A 14993-nucleotide genomic window follows, 5' to 3' on the forward strand; every position below is an offset into this window, starting at 1 on the left:
CATGTGTGAGTACTCCCACCTCTTCCACTGAAACTCTGCCATCAAGGTCAGTTTTCTACTTCTGTTCAGTGGCGACATCCTGATTATGACTTACACTCACTCAGTGTGTTTGTATGTATATAAAATAACTTGACAGCCCTCGCTGTCTTTGAGCCTGACCAAATTCAACATCCTCTAATTAAGAAAGCCTTTCCTTTCTTGATTGTTTATAATTTTTTTTCATTCTGTTAAGTTAGTTCATTACATATTAGTGAATATACCTGAAGAAGCCCTCACTTGTAAAATAGCAGCACCGAGGTTTTGTTGCTCATTCTAACAATGCGTTCTCGGAGTCCTCAAGGTGTGAGTATATAAACCAAGACAGCTCTCCTTCTTCCTATTTTACTTTGGTTTTCGAACAACTCCAGAAGGCTGCCTCTATTCACCAATGGGTATTTATCACATTACTTTTGTAGCATATGCTTTTATTCCCGTATACCTTCTACACAGATCTACACAGATTTTATTTTTACCTATTTATTTTTTGTTGGTGTGTTTGTGTGTGTTTTGGCAGGGTTCTTCTTCTTCTTCTTCTTCTTCTTCTTCTTCTTCTTCTTCTTCTTCTTCTTCTTCTTCTTCTTCTTCTTCTTCTTCTTCTTCTCCTTCTCCTTCTCCTACTTCTTCTTCTTCTTCATTTTTCTTTTGGTTTTTCGAGACAGGGTTTCTCTGTGTAACTATCCGGGAGACCAGGCTGACCTTGAACTCACTGAGATCCTTCTGCCTCTGCCTCTCAAGTACTGGGTTTAAAGACGTGCACCACCACACACAGCTTTATGTTGTTTTTTAATATAGTAACATTCTATTTCTGAAAATATGCTTTGAGTCATAAAACTCTCTCTCTCTCCCTCTCCCTCTTCTCTGTTTCTAATGTAACCGCACTGCAATTTACTCATGGAGCTCTCACTCTCTGCCTCATAGGTAACACACTGTAACTTATCTACCCTACAAGTCTCACCAAGCAGTGAAATTCTGATCCCTAACACCATCAGAGTGGGTGAGTATCAACATATGTAAATGAATAAGGTGAATGGAGCAGAAACGGAGACTCTATGGGGTTTACAGAATGCAGCAGTTAGAAATCTTGTCCTGGGTTCTGAGGCGCTGAGGGATCCTAGCATAGAGGAGGATGAGCAGAAGACATAATCTGAGATCAGCATTGGGGTTTTTCAAAGAATCGCTTTCAGGCTGCCTACACAAAGACAACAAAATAACAACCACTAGAACATCTTCCTGTGGTCTTTGTTATTTATTTAAATTCTCTAATCACTACTCATATTTACATATCCATTCCTCCCATTCCCTTGCCCTCCCATCCTCCCACGTTCCCCACCACACCCCCAACCCACCCCCACCTCCTCCCCAGGGATAGTGAGGCCCTCCACGGGGGACCTTCAAAGTCCGCCATATTGTTTGGGGGAGGGCCTAGGCCCTCCTTGCTGTATCTGGGCTGCAATAGTACCCCTCCATAGGGAATGGGCTCCCAAAGTCCATTTGTGCACTAGGGTTAAAGACTGGCTCCACTGCTAGAGGTCCCATAGACTGTCTTGGCCTCCTAGTTGGTACCCACATTCAGAGGGCTTGGTTTGGTTCAATGCTGTTTCCCCAGCTTTATGATTAAGGTCTCCATGCTATCAGTAGGTCAGGCCCACTGTTTCTGCAGGTTTCTCCAGCCCTGCCTTTGCTCATCCCTCCTCCCTCTCCACAACTGGATTCCAGTAGTGTGGTTCAGTGCTTATCTGTGGGTGCCTGTTTCTGCTTGGAACAGCTACTGGATGAAGGCTCTAGGAATGGGTAGGCATCAGTCTCATTATCGGGGAAGGGCATCAATGGCATCCTCTCCATCATTGCCTGGCTTCTTAGTTGGGGTCATTGCTGTAAATCCTCTGATATTTTCCCTGTGCCAGACCTCTCTCCAAGAGGCATCTCCTTTCTTGCCCTCCTCTATTCCTCCCCTGCCTCAGTCCTCTTGTTCTCCTCATCCTCCCCTTCTTCCCTTCCCACCTCCTTCCTCTCCCCCCTCCCACTGTAGTCAGGGGTTCTTGTCCCCATCCCCTTCTTCGAGGGACTATGCAATCTTCTCTTGGGTCCTCCTCTCAGAATACTATGCACTTAAGAACTAGTCTTATAAGCCTTTATAAACAATTTCAAGTCTCTGTACAGTACAAGGAACCCCTTTTGAAGGTTCACAGTGGATTTCATGTGATACTTTCATATTTATTTTATCAATGTGCTGTTAAACAAGTATCCAAAGGGATACAGGAGCTCTGGGTATGAATTCAGCCTGATTTGATGAGTTCTGCATTTACACTGAGTATGTGTCTAGTCTGCAACACAGGGCATTTCTGTTGTTCTGGAGTCAAGCACTGTGTGTGTCCACCAGGAACACAGGGGTAGTCCTAATCCACCAGAGGAAGGAACACAGCAGGGTGCCATAGGAGGGGGGATGTTTTGAGTTGAGTTATGGGATGGGGTTCATGGGAAAACTGAGTGGAAATGTGTTTATGTTTTTAAAATCTGAATCTTTAAAAAGAACAAATTAAGAATCTCAAAATCAGAATCAGATGTTGGATGATGATTCAACACAACAAGTAACATCTGAAAACAAAATATTTTGAAATCTAGTTGGTTCTTTGTTCATCTGCTGCTGCAGTGGTTCAAGGGGTCAGGACTTCTACTGTGATGGTTCCTAACAACCAAAGAACAGGGAGAGAGGCTCAGTCCTTTCAGCATCCTCAAACAGCAAATGGCTAATGCTGACTGCTACAGACAAATGCTTGTTGAAGCATTGTAGTCATTTAAACTTTCTTTTCTGTAAGTAACCAATTTGGAGTATTCGTGTGTTAATTCAAATCAAAATAAGACACGTAGTACTTTTTATGAAGAATACTAAAAATACAAACAAGCCATAGTTTATTAGCCTCACCATATAAAAATGTTTTCTGTATACTATAGTTGTTTAATGTATAATTACTAGTGTTTCTTAAATTAACAATTTTTGTATCTGTGTGTTTATTATTTTCCTTTGAGTTTTATCATTATTGTTTCTGTTCCTGGTTATGGAATCCCAAACCTTGTCAAGTTTAGCACATCCTAAAGTCCTCACTGTGGAATTACTGAATAAATGAGTAAATAAATGATAATCACTTTTCCTTTTGTTATGATAGAGAAATTAGAGGCCAGAAACATCTTTATTTTCTTTTTTTTTCAAATACTATATGTCTCTGGGCTGGAGAGATGGCTCAGAAGTTAAACACACTTGCTACTCTTCCAAAAGACCCAGGCTCGGTTCCCAGCACTTACACTGTGGCTTACAACCCTCTGTAAGTCCAGGTCCACAGGATCCAATGCCCTCTTCTGGCCTCCATAAGAATCAGGAATGTACACGGTATACAGATATACATGTAGGCAAAATACTCACACACATAAAATAAAAACACATCTCTATCTTTTCACTTCAAAATCTTTCCCTGGTGAAAAGGCACATGCCATGACATGAGGAGCGTGATGTCCACTTGTCTAATTCAAGACTGCAACAGGCCTCCTAACACTCAGGTGAGACCTTTGTTCAGCTTTAAATAGGGAGCTGTGAGTTATCTCAAGGTCTCTAGGACATTCTGATGAGGAGACAAGGACCAGAAGTTGCAGGTTTCCTGGGGGCCACTGAAACTACCAATCCTGACCTGTATCTGGCATTCCAAGCAGGGCAGTTCAGAGCTATAAGAAACAAGGTGAATGCTAGCTTTAACTGCCCTGGCTTTTTATTTAGGACTGCTCAAATGAGTTTTTTTTTTTTCCACCTTTGTAATTTTAGTTAACATATTGATTTTCTAGATAGAGTCTTACACTGTAGCTCAAGCTGACCTTGTAGCCCAGCCTGGCCTTAAACTCATAACAGTCCTCTTGCCTCTGGCCCGACACACCTGACTTCTTTTCCTGCCTGCTTACCAGGTACTTAAAGGGTTTCTTACCCTGTGTGGAAACATAAGGAGGTATGCCTTGACCTCAGGGTATTTCTCACTTTCACACTATTTAAACACTCTAATGAGAGCCCTATATCTGCCATCCACCTTAATTTTGCCTACAATTTGGTTTCTCACCCACACTATTACTAAAACTCTTAATTAAATAATTTATTAATTTTGAGGCAGGACCTCACTATATAATCCAGGTTGTCCTCAAATCCCTTTGCCTCAGCTCTTCTAAAACATTTCTGGAACCACATGTGACCCCTCACCCTAGTCCATGCCTTCCTTGCACTGATGCTGCTTTCTTCACAGATCTCTTGGAATCTCTCAATTGACACAACTGTCATACTTTCAAAAGTCTACAAGAATGTCATGATAAGATCTACTATTTTATATATTAACTAACAATATTGACAAGAAGAATTGAAAAAAATCATAAAACACTGTTTTCATTTCCATGAAGCTTCACTGTATGGTTTATATTTTAGGACCCTTCATTTCTCCAAGTTTGACTTTGTTATTGGTTCCTGATTTGTTTATTCTCAGTAAGTAGTTTATTCTCAGTAAGTGGGGATGTGCCCTACAGCAGTATCTAACTTCCTCCTGTTCTGGTAGGTGATGTTCATGGAAAGAGAACGCCCTCTCTTCATCTGCTCTTGCTCTGGGTTTGGATGGAAGGACGCTGTGTGGAACTGATCCTCTTCCAAACCTGTGGCCGGGCCATGTGCTTACCAGGGGAGCTTAGCCTAGGAGTCAGCTCAGCCTGGTCTCTTGCACCCTCTATCTAAGGTAGCTGGTAATTTACACTTCAGAATTTGGTGTAAGTACAGGGTGGAGAGCTTGGGCAGATCAAGTTCATCAGAGCCACACAGTGGTTCGTCAGACCCAGGCCTCAATGACACCGGGTAGTATTTGGCTTCCTGCAGGCTACTGCTGCTGCACTCATATCTCCACTGGACCTTTCTGAGGAAGCAAACCAGTAGTTAGGGAACATCCCGGAGCTTCCGGCAGACGTCTGCATTCTTTTCTCCTCTTTGCTTCATTACATTACAATAGGGCTACAATACCTGCTTCTAATAACAAGTCAAATACAGAACCACATAAAAGGGCTTAAAAATGCCCTTTTCCTTCTTTATATTGGACCCAGCTCAAGACATCAGTGTTCAGATCCAGAAGTAAAAGGGTACACCAACAAAACTGCACTCATTCTTGACCTTGCTCTTGCTTCTACTTGTGCTGACAGCATCCTTCTGGATCAGAACATGGAAACATAGCAAGTCTTTTCAGTCACTATTCGGAACCTTTCCTCTCCTTCTAAAAGCCTTTCGGCTGACCTCCTTGCCTCTATTCTCTTCCTTCTGAGAATCAGATGGCACAGGATTATTTAAAATCATAAACTCAGTGAGCAAGGGAGGCCAAGATCATGAAGTGTAAATCTACAGAGACGGCTAAACCAAACTTGTGGGAACTCATGAACTCTAGACTGACGGCCATGGAGCTTCCATGGGACCAAAATAGGCCCTCTACGTGTGGGAGAGTATTGTGGAGCTAGGTCTATCTGAGGGGCCCCTGACTGAAGAACCAGTATATATCCCTGGTGCATGAGCTAACTTGGAGCCCATTCCCTAGGTTTGGATACCATGTTCAGCCTTAACTCTGGGGTGGGGGTGGGGATGTTCCTGCCTCAACTTAATGATCCAGGCTTTGTTGACCCCCATGGGAGCCCTTAACCCTGTGGGAGGAGTGGATGGGGGTGGGCGGAGAGGGGAGGTGAGAGGGGTGGGAGAAGGGATGGTAGGGAGAACTGCGGTTGGAATGCAAAATGAAATTAAAAAAATAAATTAAAAAAAATAAAGCTAAAAGCTGACATAAAAATATAAACTCAAATAGCAACACAACTCTGATCACTACTGCCTTCTCGATCATAAGACACTAATATTATGGAACTTAAATTCCAGGAGAGGACCTGAAAACAAGCAGAAAAAATATTATAAATGAAGAATGTGATTAGGAGCAGGAAGGAAAAAGAGTAAGATAGCAGCACAGTGATGGAGCATCTACTTCAGAGAGAGCATTCAAAAAGATTCCCGGAGGACATAACATCTGAACTTTTCCTAAAAAGTAGGAGAGAAGTGAGACATGGTAGTGCATGTCTGTAGTTCTAGAACTCAGAAGGTAGAAGCAGAAAAATTGAGTTCTTGCCTCAAAAAATTTAAAATAAAAAAAAAAGGTAAGGGAGAAGATATTTTAAAAAGTGAAAGGCAAAAATAAAACCCACAAGAACAAAACAGAGACCAGTGTCTCTGAAGTGCAGTGATCAGGGGGAGACCAGGAGGGGAGGCCAAAGAGCAGGGAGCAGCAGATGACTTAAGGTCTTGTAGGTTATAGCAAGGAGCCAGACTGGGAACTGACTCAGGGTGGTAAGGAGGGATTTGATCAGATATGCATATTTTAAGGATTACTCTGGTCTCTAGATCAAGAAAAAATGGAAGGCCATCAACAAGACAAGCAAAGAAGCCACTGGAGGAGCAAAGGCAAGCAGTGACAGTGACTTTGATTAGCCAACTTCCAAGAAAAGAGAAAGATATGGGCAGATTGGACCCATATCTGGAAGGGAATTAATATTTGCTGATGGAATGAGCAAGAGAGACGAAAGAGGATAATGGAGACTGAAGAAAATGATGGCACCAAGGATGAATCCTAAACCCTGCTTGTTAAAACTAGCACCTGGGAACATTTTCTATAATTGAACAGAAAAAAAAAATCCACAGAGTAAAAATCATCAAAAGTTCTTTTTCATATTTTCTGTATTTTATTTCTATCCCTTATTTCCCTGAAGGATCCCCTTTACCCATTGCTTCTCAGAGGACCCGACCCCAACTACTGGACCACTTTTAGCTGGGAGAAGCCTGCTTTATAAATAGCTCTTTGTGAAGCTAAAACACTGAATAATTTTAAATGTTCTGTTTCAGAGAATGAAAGCTTCGGGTGTTCCCTAGTCTTCAGGGATGCTTACTAGGCTGATGCAGATAAATGTGGTACACAAGGGAGAGCTGGAACTACATGGAATGCAACACCATACAATGGCATTGAAAAATTTACTTATTTATTTATCCATTTATTTATTTGATTTTTTGAGAAAGGGTTTCTCTGTGTAGCCCTGGCTGTCCTAGAACTTGCTCTGTAGACCAGGCCAGGTTGTCCTCAAACTCAGAGATCTGCCTGCCTCTGTTTCCCAAGTGCTGGGACTAAAAGCATGTGCCACTGAACCCAGCAACTTATTTTTAATTATATGTGTGTATTAGTGTATGCCATATATGTGTGGTGCCAGAGAGGGCATCAGAAGCCCTTGATTTGGAGTTAGAGGCAGTTGTGAGCTCCCCTGCAGGTGCTGGGAACTGGAGCTGTGCAAGAGCAAGTGCTCTTAACCACTGAGCTATCTCTCCAGTCCCAAACTCTGTCATCGAAGGCCACGAAAGCAGGTGTGATCAGTTAGAGAAGGGATGTGGTGGAGAACTCAGGCGGTATCCGAGGAACTTCAACAGGCTACTGTGTGGACATGTTTGCATCTCACTAAGTACATAGCAAGGAAATGAATGTAATTGCTGGATGTATGGTAAGAATATGATAAGAAGTTTTCTTTCACAGTGTCTCCACTTTATCCAACAACAGCAGGTTATATTCTCTTCTCAAGTGGAAAATCCACCAAGACAGACAACATCCTGTGCCACAAAACACACCTTCACAAGTTTAAAGATCAGAATCATACAACATTTGCCCTTACAACACAATGGAATCAAGCTAGATATAAATAAAAGAGTTTGAAAAAATGCCATGTACATGGAGATTAAACAACACCCTTCTAAATAACACAGTGATCAGAGGAAAAATGCTCAAGAAAAAATTTAAAGTATTTTGAATGGGTTGGACAGGGTGGTACCACCCATAATCCCAGTATTCAGGAGATAGAGACAAGAAGATTACAAATTCAAGGCCATCTTGGGCAACACAGCAAGTTCTAGACCAGCTTGGGCTACATAGTGAGATTCTCAAAGTAACAAAAGAACACTGAGTTAAGGGAAAATTAAAATATAGTTTATAAAAGCTTTCAATAGGCAACAAAAGTAGGGTTCAAAGGGAAACTTATAGTAGTGTATGCACATATTAGATATGAAAAAATATTTAAAATCAATAATCTAAGACTCAGCCTTAGGAAACCAGAAAAAAAAAAGTCAAGTGAAGTAAGCAGAAAATGAACATACAGCCCAACTTCCTTCTAAACCCTTACACTTATTTGGACAGACTAATGCTGCTCTCAGCTTTGGTCAGAGAAGCTTCTGACTGCTGCACAGGGCGATGGTGAATGCACAGACTCACAACTGGTTCATACCACTGAAAACAGCGACTGTTGAGTCATCGGCCCAAACCAGGATATTTATAAGACCCCTTTCAAAGACCAGGGAACATGGAGGAAGAGGGGGTGGAAAGACTGTAAGAGTTGGCAGTTAGGGAGGAGTCCTGTGGAAGTCCTCTGTCTTCTGGACAGAGCAATCCTGAACACACAGCAGCAGCTACCACATAAAGCCTGCCTGGAACAAAAGTGTGAAGGAGGAGGGAGACTGGCTGGAGAGAGGGGGGCGGTTAACAGAAGTGGGAGGGGAATGAAAGGGATAGTGAAGATGATTATTATGACAATGACACAGAGTATCACAATCATACGTATCACAGTGTAAAAGGAACAAAAGGATAAACTCTCAGAGAAGCAGGAGAGAGTAAACAATGCACATTAGATAAAATATCAATGTTACCAGGTTATGAGTGGAACTCTTAGTGGTACAGAACTAGCTTAATATCCACAAGAACCTGTGTTCATTCAGTCCCCCACAGTACAAAAAGGAAGGGAAAAGCCAATGAAATTGAAATTAGGAAATGAGTAACAATTTTTGTTTGTTTGTTTGTTTTTTGTTTTTAGAGACAGGGTTTCTCTGTGGCTTTGGAGGCTGTCCTGGAACTAGCTCTTGTAGACCAGGCTGGTCTCGAACTCACAGAGATCCGCCTGCCTCTGCCTCCCGAGTGCTGGGATTAACAAAGCCAGAAGCTGATTCTTTGAAATGATCCTTAAAAAGGATCACCAACTAAGAAAAAAAAGTTTTATTTTAAAAGTCTCTACAGAAAATCAAACAGGCAAAGAAGGGGGGGTGGTAAAATTAACATAATTAAAAGGTCATGTTTTTGGTCCTCTAAGGATGTCAATCATATTAGTAGCAGTATGCATGGATCTCTGCAGCTTTTCTTTCTCTGGCCACGCTATGTGCCACTGGAATAGAATGCAGGGAAAATACTCCAGGATGTAGGCACTGGAAATGCCTGTCCACCTAGGACTCCAGCAACTAGCTACATGGTGAGAGCAAGAATAACACACAGGGCTACGGCAGCTCAAAAAGCTTCTGTGTAACCTCATCACAGACGAATAAACTAAACAGACCACTAGACACTGGGAAGGGAGGGAGGAGCAGGGACTGGTGGGGATTAGAAAACAGGTGTGAGATAAAATTAGACAGAAAAAATACAAACAGTTCTGATGTTTGTAACAGAATGGCAACCATAGCCTACAATGTTTTATGACCTATTTCAAAAGAATTTGAAATCTAAAGTTTCTCAGAACACAGAAAGGATGTCTGATAAGATGCAAATGTTAATTATCCATATGTCAATATACATTGTAACATTAGTTAAATCATCATATGGCCCTATATAGATATGTAGAAATATTATTACTAATTTAAGTACATTAATAAATAACTTTTGTATATAAACAGAAAAAGAAACATTACATGAATAGACTAGTGTACAGAATAGGAAAAAAAAAGTCCATTCTAGATAGTCACTGGATAGGAGATTACTACCCAGAACATAAAAAACTCAAAGCTTTGAGTAACAAAAGAACAGACAATCCTATCAGTAAATGGACAATGAACTTGAACAGTTTTCAATGGAATAAGGAGAGATGATCAATAAAAACATAAAAAGTGAAAAGCCCACCAGGGAACTGTAAATCAACACTCAACTGAGATTCCATTTTAACCCCAGTTAGAACGGCTACTACTAAGAAAATACACCATAAAAGCTGGTGAGAGTGTAGGGGAAAAGGGCACTCGCGCGCGCATGCGCGCACACACACACACGCACACGCACACACTCACAAGTTTTACAAAGAATACAATCATGTCATTTGCAGGGAAATGGATGGAACAAAAGAGCATCATACCAAGGGAAGTAAACTGGCCCCTCAAAGACAAGGATCACAAGTTTTCTCTTATGTGTGCAAGTGAGAGGTGAGAAAAAGAAGAACATGAAGGTAAGTGGAGGGTCCCTACAGATGTGGAAGGGTGGTGATGGGGAGAAATGGAAAAGAAAAGCAGAGAAGAATACCAGCAAAGTGTAATATATGCATGTGCAAAAATAAATAGAAATATCATAAACAGATACTAATAATATAAAAAATAAAAGGAATATCACAATAATGGACACCAAAAGGCCAAAAAAAGGAATCCTGTGAATATAGAGCTCTATGTGCATAGATTTAGTAACATAGATTAAATGGATCAAATCCTTAAAATGCACAATTTGTTGAAATTTATACAATACGAAATGAGCAATTTGAATGGACCATAACCCTTAATGATCTAATAAGCATCTAAGGACTGTATCAATTCTCTACAATCCATATAGGACAGAAGCTGAGGGAATAATCTGACTCATTCTGTAAGTCTAACAGTACATAACAGTACATAACAGTACTCTACAGCAAACATAAATATAAAAATACAAGAAAACTATAGACCTATATCTTTGGAGCACAGATCTAAAACTCCTCAATAAAAATATTAGCAAGTCGAACCCCAAATTTCATAAAAAGAATCACACACAAGGAAAGAGAATTTATCATATACCTATTTGTTAGAAGAAAATTCCCACTAAAATCAGGAACAAAAGATTAATGTGAACTCTCACCACCCATTTTCAATATTACTGCAAATCCTTGATAATTAGGTCAAGAATTGCCTTTGTTCACAAATGACATGACTGTCTACACAGAACATTCAAAAGAACTAATAACAATAATAAAGACTCTACCTCCTAGAGTAAGTGATTACAAATAGGTGGCAGGACACAGGTTTAACAATGGCATTTCTATAGGCAGCAAGAACAAGTAAAACCTGAAGTGACACTACAGCACGAGACTGGCAAGGCAGCTCGGTAGGTGCACTTGCCATGAATGCCTGACAGCCTGAGTTTGATTCCTGGGAAAAAGCCTGATACTGTGGCACACATCTGCAATCCAACATTCCAACCATGAGATATGAGGCAGAAACAGGAGAAGCACCCAGAAGCTCTCAGACCAGCTAGCCTGGAATATGCAATGCAGCAGAAACAGGAGAGACCTGCCTCAACAAGGAGGAAAGCAAAAACTCCCAAAAGTTATCCTTTGACCCCCCCCATACACATATATGCACACGCTCTCTCTCCCTCCCCCATCATATTCTAAAATAAAAATATACAATATATTAGTACCTTCAAAATGCCTATATATAACTTTAAGAAAAAATTATTATAAGAAAAAATACACATATAATGTATATGCTCTCTCTCCCTCCTCCATCATGTTTTAAAATAAAATATAAATTATTGCTTAGTTAGGCCCTTCCAAAAATGCCTATATATATCTTTAAGAAGATACACACACACACACACACACACACACACACACACACACACACACACACACTCATATGGTCTACAAGAGGAAAACAACAACACTCTAGTAAAGAATACCAAAGAACAAGTATTAAAAAGTCAATTCAACCCTAGTTCAAATTCCAGCAAATTTGAACTCTAAAGTTTACATGGAGAAACAGAAAAGCCAATTCAGCTGAAAAAGAGAGTTGAAGTGCTAACACTGCCCAAGATTAAGACATTATATTGCTACAGCAATCAAAACAGTAGACTGTAAACACAAAACAAAACAAACAAAAAAGCTTTAGAGGATGGCACTCCCCATGTTTATTGCACCCCTTACTAGTCAGGACAGCACAGACTGGTGAAAGGACAGAGCTGGGGGGGCTAACACTACCTGTGTTTAACTCAATATAATGTTACAGTAGTCAAGACAGTGTGCATGGGTAGGACAGATAAACAGATCAATGGAGCAGAACAGAGCACAAAGTGTCAACTGATGTTTCTCATGTAGAAAGAGACAACTCAGCAAAGAAAAGAGTGTTTTCAACAACTAGTCCTCCTTGTGCAAAACAGACACAGATACTAAACCTTTGACAAAGAATTAACTCAAAATGAATCCCAAGTCTAAATAGGAAATGCAAAACCATGAGTCTCCTAAAAGGCAGGAAAACCATACTGACAGTGGGCATGGTAATGACTTCTTGGCACCAAAGGCATAATCCATGAAGGAAATAATTGATAAACTAGATACAATTAAAATTACAAACTTCAGTTCTACAAAAATTGAACCTCATGATAATGAAAAGACAAGCTACAGATCTGGAGAAAATATTTTAAAAGCTGTAGAGTCAGGGAGGTGGCTTAGTCATGTGCTTCCTGCAAGGGTTAAAGACAGACACAAGTGAGTACTGTTGCTTGAGCCCAGGACATGTGCACTTAATGTTTATTTTACTTGAGAGCACAGAAAAGGAAGACAGAAACCTTCATGGTTTCTGTAGCAGCAGAAGGGGTGGGTACTGCTTCACACCAATGCTTAAACCAAATTGGAATTTACTGATATTAGGAAAGAGAACAACAGATGTCATTCATATACATATATATTCATAATTTCATATATATATACATATGTATGTATATATATATATATGAAATTAAGATAGCATAAGGGTACATGGGAAGGGTTGGAGAGAGGAAAGGGAAAGAGGAAATGACATAATTTTAATTTCAAAATCTAAAAAATATTTATAAAACAAAAATAAGGTGAAGAACAACAGAGCAGGACAACCAAAGTCCTGGTCAGTGTGTGTGCCCTGTACACACACACACACACACACACACACACACACACACACACACACACGTACATACACTTAACAGAACAATGCTACTGCCTTAGTTAGGGTTTCTATTGCTGTGAAGAGACAACATGACCATGGCAACTCTTTAAAGGAAACATTTAATTGTGGTGGTTCACTTACAGTTCAGAGGTTCATTCCATTACCATCATGGTGGGACATGGTGGCATGCAGGCAGACATGGTGCTACAGGAGTGGCTGAGAGTTCTATATCTTGCAGGCAACAGGAAGTGAACTGTCTGTCTCCTGGGGCATGGCTTGAGCATATATGAGCCCTCAAAGCCTGCCTCCTGTCACACTTCCTCCAACATGACCACACCTACTCCACAAGGCCACACTGCCCATTAATGTCACTTCCTTTGGGAGCCATTTTCTTTCAAACCACCATGCTTCCTTACATGACAATAATGGACTAAACCTCTAAACCTGTAACCCAACGCCAGTTAAGTGTTTTCCTTTATAAGAGATGCTGTGGTCATGGCATCTATGAACAGCAATAAAACTCCAACTAAGATACCAGCATAGAGAAATCAAAGGAAAGAGAAGCACAGAAGACTCTGAGAGGAAACTTGTCCATGATGAGAAGATGAAGGTGGCAGACCTCCTTGGGGAACATGAGTAGCATATAAAACCTAGAAGCACCATATGTGTTTTCTGATGACAGCCAGAATTCAAAGACAGCCCACCTTCTTGGGTCAGAGCAAGACCTGCCTGGGAATCTGGAACCTGCCTTTGTTTTTTTGTTTTTGTTTTTGTTTTTGTTTTTTTTTGAGATATCAAATAAAACTTGTTTGAGATAGCAGCCTGAGGATTGTCCTTGACACAGGAAAGTAATTTTAATGTCAAGATTTTGAATTTTTCCTACAATCTTGTCTCACTGTAAGACACACAATGGCAATTCCCTACAGTTTTTGTTTTTGTTTTATTTTTTTCTAATCCATCTATAAATTTATGGCTGGGAACATCCTGAAAAGATCCAAAGCAAAGCTGCTGTATCAAAGTCTAGCATTACATGGCCTCCAGCTACCTTAAAATGCAGCCATACGCTCTCTGATGTCATAGTCTCCTCTCTATCTCAGGGAAGACAAAGGACATGCCGCTGCCATTGCTTCCTATCCAATAATAATAAAATAATAATAATAATAATAATAATAATAATAATAATAATAATAATACCAGCCACAATTGGCTCCAGTTGGTGTGAATAATGAGATATGGATGTCATTTTTCTGGATAACTGCCAGCAGTGTCATTAGCTGGCCAGATACTGGACTCCCTTATAAAGAAGATGATGAATTCCAATTTAAATGAGGTCAGTTTTAAGAAGATTTTAAATTGGGGGCTTGCATATGGAATGAAACCATCTATACATTAGAATCCTTCCCGCAGTAAGTCAGAGCTGTCCATGAGAAATGAGGCAGGTTGGGATGGAGAGAAATGGGCTTTGGAAATCAAGCCTGGCCCAATTAAAACACAGTCCTTTGTGGGGACGGCTATGATAGAGGAATCTTAGCTTTGACAAGCTGGCAGTAATCCTTGTGATCTATTTTACTGGGATATAAATTGTCACTGCAAAAATGAAACATACTACAAAACTGGAGTGCAGACCCTGCCTGTGATCATTAGGCAGAATGGACCGAGAGCCTCAAGCCTTTGATGCCCTGACATTATTTTCTGGATGGTGTCCAGCAACCCAATGCAGAATAGCTTTTTCTCTACTGTATCCAGATGGTAAATGGAAGAGATCAAATTCAACAGTTTCGGGGCTGACCTTAATGGATGTGAAAGGCTGGCTCCTCCACTAGCTTTCCAGGGATCGACGATACAAAAAGGCCTTTGAACAAAGAGACAAATAATTGCTTCCCCCCACACCCCTCTTTCTTCAAAACTAAGT

The 14993-nt window shown here is 40.5% G+C and overlaps 1 protein-coding gene across 1 annotated transcript in view; it reads right to left on the reverse strand.

The window, feature by feature from the left end:
* Positions 1-14993, reverse strand: part of Wars2 (tryptophanyl tRNA synthetase 2, mitochondrial) — a 72272-nt gene that overhangs the window by 40823 nt on the left and 16456 nt on the right. The gene's annotated exons all lie outside the window — the stretch shown is intronic.

The sequence above is a fragment of the Cricetulus griseus genome (assembly GCF_003668045.3).
Source record: "Cricetulus griseus strain 17A/GY chromosome 1 unlocalized genomic scaffold, alternate assembly CriGri-PICRH-1.0 chr1_0, whole genome shotgun sequence".
In the NCBI taxonomy this organism is placed as follows: Eukaryota; Metazoa; Chordata; class Mammalia; order Rodentia; family Cricetidae; genus Cricetulus; species Cricetulus griseus.